The sequence below is a fragment of the Setaria viridis genome, chromosome 9 (assembly GCF_005286985.2).
Source record: "Setaria viridis chromosome 9, Setaria_viridis_v4.0, whole genome shotgun sequence".
NCBI lineage: Eukaryota > Viridiplantae > Streptophyta > Magnoliopsida > Poales > Poaceae > Setaria > Setaria viridis.
Window position 1 is genome coordinate 33015614 of NC_048271.2, and position 14448 is coordinate 33030061.

Sequence of the window (14448 nt, forward strand, 5' to 3'; positions counted from 1 at the left end):
TTAGCCTCTGTTGGAGCTCACGATGTTGGTTGTAATGGAAATGCTGCTTGAAATAACAGCAAGCGTGATCATTGTCACTGCCACAGCTTTATCCTTCTTTGCAATGCCGTGAATATCTCTGTACAGATGAACTCACTCAGGTTTTGGAAATTAACTGTACTGGAAACCATAAACGCACAAATTAAGAAATCACACCTGAGAACAATGGCACCAGGGAAGATCAACGACAATGAGACCGGAAACACCGACCCACCATACTGAATCAGGGTCCAAATACTTGGGATCGCGATGGCCAATGCGTATAGCAGCGCCATGAGCGCAGCAGTGAGAAACATGAACCGGGGGGGTGTCAATCGCCAGCGGTGGCCGCTTCCCCTGAAATAGAAGTTCGTCCATGTTGATCCGAAGAGAGAGTTCAAGATGCAGCGCGTAGCTGATCCGTGCCAGATCATTGAGCGCCTGTGGGACACCAGCACCCGAGCTGCGGTCGAAGTTAACCAACACGTCAGTCATTGTTGCCTGACCAAACAGGAGGAAACCGAAGAAGCCAACCGCCGCATAGATGGCAGCTCAGAGGACTAGGGAGATGCGCACTGCAGCCTTCATCTCTGATGAGTTTTTCAGCTCCGCACAAATAGGGTGAACTGCAAAATAAGTTTAATATTCGTACGTACAATAACTATTTAAATGAAAGAGAGATCAAATGATACTTGAAACGGGCATGAAAATGTGGTTTACTCTGTTGCTTCTTCAAGCATGTGTGATTCTTTTTTTTTTCTAATAATGACTGGATACACATAGTATTGAAATGTAGAGGTTGGAATATTAAACTATTCATTTATCTAAAACAAGGCATGGAATGTGGAACAATGATAAACATTTTCAAGCTTCAACACAAAAATTATTGGCGTGTAAGAATTTCCCTAACACAATGCCGTTGAAATGGAAGGCGAAGGCAACAACGATCACAGGAACGGCTGTGAAGAGCTCGAACGGTGAGGAGAGACGGGAGAAGTCAGGAAACATCCGTGGCATCTTACCTGTACCAATGAAAATCGTGTAAACTGCGATCCCAAAGGCTAATTATAATGAACACAACAGCCAGCAGGATAGACACGGCCGATGTAACCTACCATTAAGATTAGAAGAGATACGCATCTTCACTATAATGAGCATCTCTTCTCTTAATTAAACTATAGCTTATTTCACCACTCTACTTCACGGGATCTCCGATCACATAGAGTAGGTTACCACTACAGAAAGACTCACGTGGATCTCAATCCCAATTCTGTAGATGCATTGTCAATCACATTTCGTGAAAGACCCTTTCTGAATTGATCTGCCAAGTTCTTAGCCGTTTGGATATAATCCGAGGAAAATAACACTCGAATAGTATAATAGTTAATCGAGCAACTGGTGAATAAGTGTCAAAGAAATCTTCTCCTTCTTTCTAGGTATAACCCTTGGCCACAAGCCTTGCCTTTTAATTTTCAATAGTACCATCAGACATAACCTTCTTCTTGAACACCCACTTGCATCCTACAGGTTTGCACCCACAAGGACGAACAACCTCCTGAGTACCATTAGACATAATTGAATCCATCTCACTCCTCACTGCTTCCTTCCAATAGTCAGCATCAGGAGATGAATATGCCTCTTCAATGGTTTTAGGTGTGTCATCCACAAGGTATACAATGAACTTGTCTCCAAAAGACTTTGTAGTCCTTTGTCTTTTGCTCTTTCTGAGCGGTCCATTGTTATCCTGCTCAGTATTTTCCACAAGTGTAGGTTCATTGTGTTCTATCAGTATGGTAGAGCTATCATCCTCGATAAACTCTTGCCTAGATGAACTTGTTTCATCTCTCATTGGAAAAATATTTTCAAAGAATGTAGCATCTCTGGACTCCATAATTGTACCGACATGCATGTCTGGTACTCCAGATTTGATTACCAAAAATCTATAACAAACACTGTGTATAGCATAACCAAGAAAGACACAATCCACCGTTTTAGGACCAAGCATACGTTTCTTGGTTATTGGCACACTGACCTTTGCCAAACAACCCTAAGTCCATAAGTAAGAAAGTGTAAGCCTTTTCTTCTCCCATTCCTCGAATGGTGTTATCTCTTTATTTTTTGTAGGAACACAGTTTAGGACATGACATGCAGTCAATATTGCCTCACCCTACCATTCCTTGGATAGGGCCACCATCCTCATTGGAGGAGTAGTTGGAAGGTAGAGAAGAAGCAATCGGAGAAGAAACTATGGTTAGTGTCGGTGTTTTAGATCGGCAACCCATCTGGGGGTACCCTAGGTGGTCTTTTGTGTGGTAAGGGCCGTCGAGAATCAAGGAGTCAATGGTGATGCAAGAAACACGATTTAGACAGGTTTGGGCTGTTAGATCACGTAATACCCTACGTCCTGTGAGTTGGTTGTATTGATCTTGGATGAGTTGTAGTTGTTGTGTTTGAGGGGGTCCCTGCCCGTCCTTATATACTCGGGAGGGCAGGGTTACAAGTTTGAATCCTAGTCGGGTACGATTACAGAGTTCTACTCGGTGTAGGCCGAGTAGTTTCCATATGCACACCTAACTAGTCCGAGTGGGATACGCCTCTTGCCGTGTAGCCCCCTTGTATTGATCATGTCCGAGTACGGCCCTTAGTGGGTCGTTCAGGGCCTACTCATGGGCTATGGGTTCATGCCCGACAAGCCCCCGAGTACTTTGTAGTCGTGCATCACAGTTTTGAGTACTGAGGCCACCATCCGAGTAGTTCTTCGTAGTGGCTGTAGTGTCCAAAGTACTCGAGTACTGTCGCGTGTCTGGAAGGTACTCTTCTGTTCCTTCGAGTTTCTTCTGTACTGAAATTATATGGTAGTGCGATGACAATCGCACTCCATATGGAGTAGCCCACGAGCCTTAATTTGAGTCGAAGAGTCAGGCTTAGGGTCAAATCTGCTTTCTGGCTGTTTCTCTCTAGTAGTCTGAAAAAGAAAACTTTGTTCATCGGGTACGGTATCCGCAGCCCCCGAGCACTTAGGCGATCTTTGTTGTCGATGAAGTGGTCAAACCTTTAATTTGAGTAGCCGTTGGATATTATGCAATAAATCTGTCTTATATGTGACCGTTGCGTAACTGACGCTTGGAATCCGGAGGTGAAGGAGATATAACGGGAGGGCCCCCTTTTGGTTAGGGTTACGTTTCATTGTAGCAGATATGTTTTGTCCTTCCCCCCTTTTTTCCTATTCTTCCTCGTGCCGTCGCAATTTTTCTAGTGCCACCGCCGCCATTGCTATTTTGCTTTGAGAGAGATCAGAGATTGGCTCCTCTTTTCCTTGCTGTAGGCGAGATCGTCTGATGCGCATCAAGAAAATGGGAAAGAAACCCGAGAAAACTCAGGGCCAAGCTCCGGCGGCGGGAAAGTTGAGATCCAAATTGAAGAAAGGGAAGGAGCTAGTGCTGCCGGCACCGAAGGTTGGTCCGATGAACCAGACTGTGCTGCCACCGCCTGGGATCACATGGCAGAATTCCGTGATGAAGAAGGCGGCTGTTCAGGCGCTAGTTGATGCCAACCTTCTCCAGCCAAAGGAGGTACTCGAGTGGATGCCTGCTTTTGGTAATGCGTGGCAGTTCGAGGAGCATCTGAATGAGACTGTCATGCTTGCCCACTTTGTCGAGAGAGGACTTGCAATGCCTACTTCCGACTTCTTCAGAGGTATCCTCAAGTACTATAAGCTTCAGCTGGTTCACCTGAACCCCAATGGTGTGCTTCATATGTCCATCTTTGTACACCTGTGCGAGGTATACCTGGGTGTTCCTCCTAGTCTTGAGCTTTTTAGAAAACTGTTTCGTTGTAAGCCTCAGCCTAGTGCAATTAGGACAGAAGTTTTTAGAGAGGCCGGGTTCCAACTTAGGAACTCGGGCGCTTATCTTGACTATAACTTGACGGACTCCCATGGTGATTGGAAGAGGAAGTGGTTTTATATTGGGAACCATGACCCTTGTTTGCCAGTTGTTACTAGTCATGCCCCAAAGCATGCGGAGAACTGGGTGAGCGAGCCTGAAGATACTCCTGAGATTGACAACTTGCTGAGTCAGATTGCCGAGTTGAAGTCGCTAGGCTGGACTGGTATTAATGTAGCTGCCAACTTTCTTAAGAGGAGAGTTCAACCTTTGCAGCAGCGGGCTCACTCAGGTTTGGAGTACTCAGGATTTAATGATTCGTCGTGTATGTCTCCTGAGGATATATCTAATGATGACGTGGAGGCGCTACTAGCAAAGTTCTTCAGGAATTATCAGGGAGTACCGGTTATTCCTGGAGCCCTTCGCCAATTTGATGCTTGGTATGGGCCACAAGAGGTATGTTCTTTTGCTTGACTTGTATTTTTTGAGATGTTGGGGCATCGTTGAGTAACAATCTTGTTTGCAGTCCTGGGTTCTCTTCGGCTATCTGGCGCACTCTGAGGAGGAGTTAGTTGTTGAAAAGTCAGAAGATGAGCCGTCTCCTCCTGCAAAGAAACGTTGAGTAGTTCGGAAGAGGCCTGCTGTGAAGTCCGCTTCAACCTCGAGTTTGACTCTCGAGAGGTCACAGAGTACCAAGGTATGTAGTCGTGCATTCATTGGTAACTTTTTGGTAGAGTTATCCTGTGATCCTTTGATGATTTTTGTTGCCTGAGAAGGTTATCGACGCGACCCTTGGTGGTGATGAGGCTACCATTGATGAGGTAGTCGTGACCGCCAAGGATGATGCTGGTGTTGTGTCTGTTGAAGAATTGCCGGTGGAGGAGCCGCTGGCGGGTTCTGGAGCAGCCCCCGAGCCATTAGTCCCGACCCTGTCTGTTACCGAGTTGTCGGTCCCGGACCAGGCAGTTTTAGGCTTGCCTGCTGGGGTGGCGGATGTTGCGAAGGGAGAATCGCCAGTTATTGTTGCTGGCTCTTTATTGTCCAATGTGATCGCTAGTGGTGAGCTTTTTTCTAACTATCTTCGTTAGTCCGAATTAGTTGTAGTCCTAACCTTGTCTTTGCAGATCTTGGCGAAAACATTGCATCTTCAGCTGATCCTGTGGTGCCGAGTACTCGACCGCCTGTTGCCGAGAAGAAGCGCGTGCGATTTGTTGGAGGTATGCCCTAGAGGAAATCATAGAGATGATGATATTCCATTTGTATCCATGATTTGTATATTGTGTTCATTGAATATCCATTAAAGGCTACTTGAATTGATTTGCAATTATGTGAATTGTATGTGAAACTCTTTACTTGTATGGTTATTCTAAAGTTGTCCCTAGTCGGAGTTCATGTGAGGACACACATGAATATTAGACTAGCACATGTATTAGTTGATGACTATGTTTCACAAGTCATGGACATGGAGATGTTGAACTAATAATGTGGACACATGTGGAGACATGTGTTAGGACTGACCCAACACGAGAAGTAGTTCTCTCTTTAAACAACATATACGCTTTGTCCTTAGACCTGAGATTGTCGCATGTATTCTAGATGTGGATTGACCTACTTAGGGGCTATCAAACGCTACGCCGTAACAGGGTAGTTATAAAGGTAGCTTTCGGGTTTGTCAAGAAGCATGCTATGAGACATGGTCAATCAAGATGGGATTTGCCCCTCTCTGATTGAGAGTGATATCTCTGGGCCCCTCGAGTGATCGGATCCGAAAATGCATGGCCATGCTACGTACGGTTAAGAGTTAACCTACAAAGGGATTCCGAATCACAGGATCGAGAAAGAGCGGTCGGCTTGAAGCTAGACCAAATATCGTGAGGCAAAGGGAATAGCATGTATATTATGTTGTGATGGTTCGTCTGATATGATCTTCGTATGCGTATAGGAGTTGGCACGTCTTGCTAGAGGCCGCTACCGACTATTGGGCCGAGTAGGAGTACTCGGGCCATGTCTATACGTATCCGAACCCATAGGGTCACACACTTAAGGGGCTGGAAGCCCAATTCGGATCTGATCCGAGTTGGATTAGGTTTAGGAGTACTAATGGGCCTCGGATCCAGAGGCCCATCAGGAACCCCTATAAATAGAGGGGTGGGGGCGCCCTAGGGTTTTACACCTTTTGGCTGAACACACTTGCCGCGCCTCCCACGCCCTCGCCTGTTGCAACTCGCGGATCTAGCAATCCGGTTTGCGACGCTTCCTCCCTGCACGTGTGGATACCTTGGAGGTGTTGCGCCTGCAGCACTTGGACGAGCCATCGACGAGCCGCCGACGAGCCACGACGAGCCGACGACGAGCCGCGGCACCGGAGGCGATCTTGCTGTGCACGTGGACGAGCTGCTGGACGTGATCGACTACGTACGACTACGTTGATCGACTACGTACGACTACGTGATCGTCTTCACTGCACCGACGCACATCTACATCTTCCGCACCAGTAGTGCGTCGAGTGGTAATCCCGTGATCCTTATACGGCAGTTGTTCCTGGTTATACGCGGTAGAAATTTTGATTTGCGCTAGCGTAGCCTACCTCGTATCCCAACAGTGGTATCAGAGCCTTAGCTGCTTAGTTTTGGATTCGGGATGTGTGCATATGGAGATATGCGAGTTTTCTGTTTGATCTATGTCCTGATTTCGTGCCCTTGCTGCAATGGTAGTGTAACGACATACTCCTACCGGTCGGTTTCCGCCATCGGAGTTAAGTGATACACGTAAATCCAGTTGCAGTGAGGGAAGATCAATATGATTGGTCAAATCGAGATCCAGGGTCATACGCCAGGCGCATTAGATGTGCAATAGTAGATAGGATCTACTGCCGGGGTCGGGATTTTGCCGTATGCGTATGCTTCGGTAAATCAGCCGTAACTTTTCGGTACGATCTCGGATCGAGGCGATTTCTATACGAAAATTGATCTACAGAAAAAGTTACACGTGAATTTCAACGGCTTTGCCGTTTTCGGCGACATTAGATTTGCCAAATTCGGCTTGGAAGATGGAGTTTCGGGCCTCCCAAGTTTGGAACGTTAGGACGCCTAACTCTATTTTGCAGGATGTATGCATGTAACTTGTGATCAGTATGGCCCCCCTTGTGTATGCGATGCATGTGTGTAACTAATTCGTGACCTGCGTGTCACGCGTACGGCAACACGGCAGGAGCCATATGTGTTGTCACTTTATTGTATTTAATGGTCTGCGTACCAATCTGTGATGATCCAAGCAACTATGTAATCTTCATTACTAGATTCTTTACTAGCTATTAGGCGTAATAGCATGCTCTAGTTCTTGGAGGACTCATCACCAGGAGGATGGCGCACATGGAACATGGAGATGGAGATCACCATGGTGAACAGGTTCTATGGAGATGGAGATCACCATATGAAAACGGGCCATACTGTGTCACAAGCTGTGTGAATGCTATTCTGTTTATGTTTTACTTTCTGCATGCTGTGATGTTAGAAGTAGAACGATCCCTCACAAAGTTTAAGTTAGTATGCCCTCCCAACTAAAACTTGCACCATCCCATGTCTTGTACAATTAGTGGTGGGTCTATGAAATTAGGGTGCCACTAGTTTTCCTTGACTAGATGGGTTTGTGTCGGACACTTACACGCATAAGGGTTGGTTTGCTTAACAAGGTTATCTTAACGGTTAAGGACCTTGGGGCATAAAGGTTGGGCGCCGAGACATAGAGATGTCACCCAACAACAGGAGTCATATGTGATATGATTAGCAAAAGTTGCTTACCGATCTACCTCGTTTGCTAGCGGTGATGCTAAAGCTCACTAGTGGACTTGTTAGTTGTGGATCCTGAATCACTAAGTTTCAATAGAGGGATATTGATTTTAGTGGGAGTAGATTCTGTTAAAATAGTTTAATGTAATTTGCTCTATCATGGATACGTTTGTCTTAGTATATTTTGCATTACTTTTGTTGTAGATTAAATGGCACCTAGCAACACCACCACATCGTTTGCTTTGCGTTCGGTCCTTGAGAAGGACAAGTTGAATGGAACAAACTACTCGGATTGGATCCGCAACCTGAGAATTGTTCTCAGGGCTGAGAAAAAGGAAGATGTTCTAGACAACCCACTACCAGAAGAACCTGCTGAGGATGCACCCGCTGCTGCTAAGAATGCTTACAAGAAAGCATGTGATGCTAACCTTGAAGTAAGCTGCCTTATGCTTGCTTGCATGGAACCCGAGCTGCAGATGCAGTTCGAAACAAACCATGAGGCGCACGATATGATCGTGGCGCTTAGAGACATGTTCCAAACACAGGCCAGGACTGAAAGGTTCAATGTGTCTAAGGCCTTTGTTGAGAGCAAGCTAGCAGAAGGCGCAGCAGTAGGACCACACGTAATTAAGATGGTTGGTTACACTCAACGGTTGGAGAAGCTAGGCTTCCCACTGGGCCAAGAGTTGGCCACTGATTTCATTCTTTCGTCTCTTCCTCCTAGCTATGGGAACTTCATCTCGAACTACCATATGCATGGGACGGAGAAGGGTCTGAATGAGCTGTGTGGTATGCTCAAGACAGCAGAGGCTGACATTAAGAAAAGCGCTAGTACCAGCCATGTGATGGCGATACAGAACAAGCCCAGCTTTAAGAAGAAGGGCAATTCTTGGAAGAAGAAGGGCAAGGCTGGAACGTCCAAGCCAAACCCACCGCCCAAGGTTAAAGCTGGACCTGGACCTGCTCCAGATAAAGAGTGCTTTTACTGTCATGAACTTGGTCACTGGAAGAGAAACTGCAAGCAGTACCTAGCTTCCTTGAAGAACGGCGGAAGTAAGAGTACTTCTACCTCAGGTACGCTTGTTGTTAATGTTATAGACAACATATTTCTCGCTGATACAGTTATTAATTCTTGGGTATTTGATACCGGATCGGTTGCTCATATTTGCAATTCGATGCAGGGAATGATAAGAAGTAGAAGCGTGGAAAGAGGAGAAGTTGATTTCCGCGTGGGCAATAATGCAAGAGTTGCTGCTTTGACCGTCGGGACGATGCAACTCCACCTCCCGTCAGGATTTATTATGGAGTTGAATAATTGTTATTTTGTTCCTAGTTTAAGTCGAAACATTTTATCTCCTTCATGTTTGATGAAGGATGGTTATTCATTTGCGAGTGAAAACAATGGTTGTGTGATCTCTAAGAATAATATGTTTATGGCTTTTGCACCCATTGTGAATGGATTGTTTGTTTTAAATCTTGATGGTTCACCTGTCTGTAATGTAAGTGCTAAAAGGCCTCGGCCTAATGATTTGAGTCCTACCTACTTGTGGCATTGTCGTTTGGGTCATATAAGTGAAAAGCGCATGAAGAAGCTCCATTCTGATGGACTTCTAACTTCGTTTGATTTTGAATCATACGAGACATGTGAGGCTTGCTTGCTAGGCAAGATGACCAAGACGCCTTTCACAGGATTTCCTGAGAGAGCAGTAGACTTGTTGGAACTCGTACATAGTGATGTATGTGGACCAATGAGCACGACGGCTAGAGGAGGATTCCAATACTTCATAACTTTCACTGATGATTTTAGTAGATATGGCTATGTCTACTTGATGAGGCACAAGTCTGAGACCTTTGAAAAGTGCAAGGAATTTCAGAATGAAGTTGAAAATCAGCGTGGCAAGAAAATTAAGGCCTTACGATCTGATCGTGGAGGCGAGTATTTGAGCCACGAGTTTAGCAATCATCTAAAGAGTTGCGGAATTGTTCCACAACTTACGCCGCCTGGAACACCTCAGAGAAACGGTGTGTCCGAGCGACGTAATCGAACTTTGTTAGACATGGTTCGATCAATGATGAGCCAGTCGGACCTACCGTTGTCATTTTGGGGATACGCTCTAGAAACAGCAGCTTTCACACTAAATAGGGTACCATCTAAATCCGTAGTTAAGACACCATATGAGATATGGACTGGAAAGGTTCCTAGTCTGTCTTTTCTAAAGATTTGGGGATGTGAAGTGTTTGTCAAGCGACTTCAGTCGGACAAGATCACACCCAAGTCGGATAAGTGCATTTTCGTGGGATATCCAAAGGAAACTTTGGGATATTATTTCTACAACCGATCAGAAGGCAAAGTGTTTGTCGCTCGGAACGGGGTTTTCCTAGAGAAAGAGTTTCTCAAAGGAGAAAAGAGTGGAAAGACAGTGCATCTTGAAGAAGTTCAAGATGAGCCAATCGGGCAAGAACCAATGAGTGATGCTAACGTAGCAGAACAAGTTGAGATACCCATGGCAAGAGAAGCACCGCCACAACCACGAAGGTCGGCAAGGCTCCGCGAAATGCGGGAAATATTATTGTTGGACAATGATGAGCCTGCGACATATGCAGAAGCAATGATGGACCCAGACTCCGAAAAATGGCAGAGTGCCATGCAATCCGAAATAGAGTCCATGGGAGACAATCAAGTTTGGAACTTGGTTGACCCGCCTGATGGTGTTAAGGCCATAGAGTGCAAGTGGATCTATAAGAAGAAAAAGGACATGGATGGAAATGTTCACATCTATAAAGCACGACTTGTCGCAAAAGGTTTTCGACAAGTTCAAGGAGTTGACTACGACGAGACCTTCTCGCCCGTAGTGATGCTTAAGTCCATTCGGATTATTCTAGCTATAGCTGCATATTTCGATTATGAGATATGGCAGATGGATGTCAAGACAGCTTTCCTGAATGGAAACCTAGCTGAGGACGTGTATATGATACAGCCCGAGGGTTTTGTCGATCCGAAAAATGCTGGAAAGGTATGCAAGCTTCAGAGATCCATTTATGGATTGAAGCAAGCATCTAGGAGTTGGAACATTCGTTTTGATGAAGTGGTCAAAGGGTTTGACTTCACCAAGAACGAAGAAGAGTCTTGTGTTTACAAGAAGGTTAGTGGGAGCTCTGTAGTATTTCTAATCTTATATGTGGATGACATATTACTGATTGGAAATAACATTCCTATGCTTGAGTCCGTAAAGACTTCACTAAAAAATAGTTTTTCGATGAAGGACTTAGGGGAAGCGGCATATATTCTGGGTATTAAGATCTATAGAGATAGATCGAGAAGGCTTATAAGTTTAAGCCAAGATACTTACATTGACAAAGTGTTGAAGCGGTTCAGCATGGAAGAGGCAAAGAAAGGGTTCTTGCCTATGTCACATGGCATACATCTCAGCAAGACTCAGTGTCCTTCGACTGCTGATGAGCGGGATCGCATGAGTAGAGTGCCATATGCCTCGGCTATTGGATCTATCATGTATGCAATGATAAGTACTCGCCCAGATGTTTCATATGCGCTAAGTATGACAAGCAGACACCAATCTGATCCAGGTGAGAGTCACTGGACAGCGGTGAAAAACATTCTTAAGTACTTGAGAAGGACTAAAGATATGTTCCTCGTCTATGGAGGTCAGGAGGAGCTCGTTGTAACAGGTTACACCGATGCTAGTTTCCAAACCGACAGAGATGATTCAAAGTCACAATCAGGATTTGTGTTCACACTGAATGGTGGTGCTGTTAGTTGGAAGAGTTCCAAGCAGGAGACGGTGGCCGATTCTACGACAGAAGCCGAGTACATCGCGGCTTCGGAAGCCGCGAAGGAAGGTGTTTGGATAAGGAATTTCCTCATTGAGCTTGGTGTGTTCCCGAATGCGTCCAGCCCATTGAATCTCTACTGTGATAACAATGGGGCAATTGCGCAAGCAAAGGAGCCAAGGAACCACCAGAAGAACAAACACGTAATGCGGCGATTTCATCTCATTCGAGACTTCGTTAACCGGGGTGAGATCAAGATATGCAAAATACACACGGATCTGAACATTTCTGATCCGTTGACAAAACCACTCCCGCAAGCTAAGCATGATGCGCATGTAAGAGCTATGGGTATTAGGTACCTTCTAGATTGACTCTAGTGCAAGTGGGAGACTGTTGGAGGTATGCCCTAGAGGAAATCATAGAGATGATGATATTCCATTTGTATCCATGATTTGTATATTGTGTTCATTGAATATCCATTAAAGGCTACTTGAATTGATTTGCAATTATGTGAATTGTATGTGAAACTCTTTACTTGTATGGTTATTCTAAAGTTGTCCCTAGTCGGAGTTCATGTGAGGACACACATGAATATTAGACTAGCACATGTATTAGTTGATGACTATGTTTCACAAGTCATGGACATGGAGATGTTGAACTAATAATGTGGACACATGTGGAGACATGTGTTAGGACTGACCCAACACGAGAAGTAGTTCTCTCTTTAAACAACATATACGCTTTGTCCTTAGACCTGAGATTGTCGCATGTATTCTAGATGTGGATTGACCTACTTAGGGGCTATCAAACGCTACGCCGTAACAGGGTAGTTATAAAGGTAGCTTTCGGGTTTGTCAAGAAGCATGCTATGAGACATGGTCAATCAAGATGGGATTTGCCCCTCTCTGATTGAGAGTGATATCTCTGGGCCCCTCGAGTGATCGGATCCGAAAATGCATGGCCATGCTACGTACGGTTAAGAGTTAACCTACAAAGGGATTCCGAATCACAGGATCGAGAAAGAGCGGTCGGCTTGAAGCTAGACCAAATATCGTGAGGCAAAGGGAATAGCATGTATATTATGTTGTGATGGTTCGTCTGATATGATCTTCGTATGCGTATAGGAGTTGGCACGTCTTGCTAGAGGCCGCTACCGACTATTGGGCCGAGTAGGAGTACTCGGGCCATGTCTATACGTATCCGAACCCATAGGGTCACACACTTAAGGGGCTGGAAGCCCAATTCGGATCTGATCCGAGTTGGATTAGGTTTAGGAGTACTAATGGGCCTCGGATCCAGAGGCCCATCAGGAACCCCTATAAATAGAGGGGTGGGGGCGCCCTAGGGTTTTACACCTTTTGGCTGAACACACTTGCCGCGCCTCCCACGCCCTCGCCTGTTGCAACTCGCGGATCTAGCAATCCGGTTTGCGACGCTTCCTCCCTGCACGTGTGGATACCTTGGAGGTGTTGCGCCTGCAGCACTTGGACGAGCCATCGACGAGCCGCCGACGAGCCACGACGAGCCGACGACGAGCCGCGGCACCGGAGGCGATCTTGCTGTGCACGTGGACGAGCTGCTGGACGTGATCGACTACGTACGACTACGTTGATCGACTACGTACGACTACGTGATCGTCTTCACTGCACCGACGCACATCTACATCTTCCGCACCAGTAGTGCGTCGAGTGGTAATCCCGTGATCCTTATACGGCAGTTGTTCCTGGTTATACGCGGTAGAAATTTTGATTTGCGCTAGCGTAGCCTACCTCGTATCCCAACACGATTGCCGTCACGGTCATCTCGGTTATTTTTTTTAATTTTGCTTTGTGACGTATCTTCGAGTTTTCTGAAAGGCGTGTGATGATTGTATTTTGATGCAGGGATGCGGAGGACACTATCCCTGTGGAGGCAGAAGTGGAGTCTTGTCCCTTGACTACTCTTTCTGCTCCCTTGGTTGATTTGTCCGTTGATGATGTATCCGAGGTTGACACTAGTCGTCTTGGAGCCACCATGTCCATGCTTCAAGAAGCAATCTGCTCGGTGGAGGATCCTGCGGCTCCTTCGGGTTCTGATGGTGTACCTTCCTCGACGTCTACTGGTGGTGTTCTAGCTTTAATTGATGTGGCTAAGGTCAAAGAGGCAGCTGCACCAGGTATGTAGTCGGGATACTGGTGTTTGTAGTTGTTGTATTGCATTGACTCATGTATGTCTTTTCAGGTACAGCCTTGGGTACAGCTCCAGAGCCTCATGTTGTAAAGAGTGATGAAGGTCCAATACTCGGGCTTCCGTCGGAGTCGGAGTTTCGGAGAGCTATCCAGAGCTTTTAGGTGTGTTGTTTCTTTTGTCTGATTATTTTGTGCTGAAAACTTGATGATTTGCTTTTATTTGCAGGATCTATATGACAGAGCTCAAAGGAATGCTTGGGCCCTCCAGGAGCGAAATGACTCTGTGCAGCGGCTGGCACAATTGGAGCAAGAGTGTAGCCGTCTTACTAAATCTTTGAAGGTTCATGAGGATGCTGCGAAATCTTTCGCCATTGAGCGGAGAGATCACGAGGTTTTGCAGGAGAAGTTGGAGAGCCGCTATAAGTCATTGAACAAAAAATATCAAGGTGAGTACTTGCTATTCTTTGAGTATATCCGACTGTACTCGTTTTTTTTTTGAACTTGTTCATTTTTGGAGAGCTCAAGAGGAAAGAGGCTGTTGTGAGTAGCCAGCTCGTCGATTGGAGGAACGCGCATGATCGAGTAGCTGACGAGGCTAATCGTCTTCAGGCATTGCTGGCTGAAGCGCAGGCTGCATGCGAGCATCAAAGGGTCAGGAAGAACCAGAACGGAGTCATGCTTGCTATGGCCATGGTAGCCTGTAGGGATCATGGCTGGACCATAGGAAGGCTTCGAGGCAAGCTCCAAGAGTTGACTGATGTCGCTCAAAATTTTGTGAATACCATTGCTCCTCTTGAAGAC

At 45.9% G+C, this 14448-nt stretch overlaps 1 pseudogene; it reads right to left on the minus strand.

Annotated features, from left to right (window-relative positions):
- Positions 1-1927, minus strand: LOC117835552 (amino acid transporter AVT6C-like; annotated as a pseudogene).
- Between the last annotated feature and the right edge of the window lie 12521 nt (positions 1928-14448).